The following is a 1,549-nucleotide window of genomic DNA, read 5'->3' as shown; positions in this document are numbered from 1 at the left end:
GTAACCTAGCAGTTAGCTGGTAAAAACCAGCTCTTTGCTGTACGCTTCACTTCGTCCAGAAAGTCTAGACCAAGATGGCTGTTAATGTTAGCTAATGTTAATAATGTTTATAAGTGTGACCAGCACAGACTGAACGTCTCCGTTCACTTCGTCCGCTGCCATTGCTAAAACTAGCGAGCTAGCTGAAATACGATGCTAAAACAGTGCAGAAAGTCGATGTCATCATTCATAACTTACAAGATTTTATTGTAAAGGTTTTATTTGGATATTCTTAAAAGTTTTTATTTATTACTAAACACTTTCAGGTTATCATTAGTGATCCCCAAGTAGAAATTAAAATAAAATCTGAGGATGATTTAGCTTTTGGCCGTGCTAACAGTAACAATAATAAGAATCTCGGAGCCATCCCTCTGTGTTTGCTGTTGACAGGTTCACAGAGGAACGTGTGTTTGCCGTTTTCTGATAAATGAAGTCACAGTACGGCAGCTGACATCTCAGCCGAGGAGGAAACGTTCATCTCAGGTGGACCCAGAATCCGGCTGACGTTTAAACCCAGATCCTGACAACTCGTGTTTCTTCCTCTCCAGCTTTCGGCTTGGAAAAACGCAAAAATAAATTATACTCCCGACTGTGTGTGTGTGTTTGCATTTTACTGCAATATGTCTTTCACTCCTCATCTTCTTGTCATCCAAGGCAACAGGGGCTTGCAAAAAAGTACAAAAACATTTAAATATTACAGACAAGTGGTTGCCCATTTTTTTTCCTGCTCCCCTCTTTTAATTAAAAAGAAATTTTGAACACTTACCGCATATAACTAATACTGCGACTCCTTGGAAGGAATTAATCATTGCTTTTCATGACAGCTCAGTGGTATGATTTAGGAAAATAGATGATGTGACTGTAACATTTTGGTGTGTGTGTGTGTGTGTGTTAGATCTGGAAACACACTTCTGATTTATGTGAGTGGGTGGGAGAGCTGCCATTTCAGACAATAAGCAGAGGCTTGTCAGTCTGCCCCCGGATCGCTGCGGGTGTGAATCCCTCAACGCTGGAGGCAGCTGAATAAACTCAGACGGAGAACGCTGCGGCCGGAGGCAGGCAGCGGAAGAAGAACGCGTTAGCAGGATGCAGGCCCGCTATTTACATTCGGGATCATCACTTCTGCTTTTAATGCTTCATTTACTGTAATTTACATTTCACATCTGACTGTTTTTATGCATCCCTGCGGACATGTTTGATGCTGGGGCTTACTGTGAAAGTGGCTGAAATGCTGACTGAATTAAAGAAAGCGTGCGTTTAAACGAGACTGAGTCTTAAAGGTTTCTTAAATTAAAATATGTATGTATATGTTGTTTTGTTTTTTTTATTATGTGTTTAGCAGGCACATAATGTCATTTTATAGCATAATCAAGTAACTATATTACCTTCACTTGTTATAAAAATGTATCAAATATATTTTAAACTTAAAAAAATTTACTTTGTAATTTTAACGCCTTGAGATTGGACGTCTGTCTCTTTAAGAAGCTGCTGCTCTCTCTGAAACTCCGCC

General features: G+C 39.7%; 1 long non-coding RNA gene across 1 annotated transcript; it reads left to right on the top strand.

The window, feature by feature from the left end:
- The first annotated feature begins 319 nt into the window (after positions 1 to 319).
- LOC106942770 (uncharacterized) lies at positions 320 to 714 on the top strand. Its single transcript, XR_001423716.1, has 2 exons — positions 320 to 522; positions 588 to 714. It is a non-coding gene; the product is annotated as an uncharacterized LOC106942770 (long non-coding RNA).
- Positions 715 to 1,549: the final 835 nt, after the last annotated feature.

Source organism: Poecilia latipinna, unplaced genomic scaffold (assembly GCF_001443285.1).
Source record: "Poecilia latipinna isolate Pla-1442-1.1 unplaced genomic scaffold, P_latipinna-1.0 Scaffold4539, whole genome shotgun sequence".
NCBI classification, from domain to species: Eukaryota; Metazoa; Chordata; class Actinopteri; order Cyprinodontiformes; family Poeciliidae; genus Poecilia; species Poecilia latipinna.
This window is presented reverse-complemented; position numbering and strand designations above follow the sequence as displayed.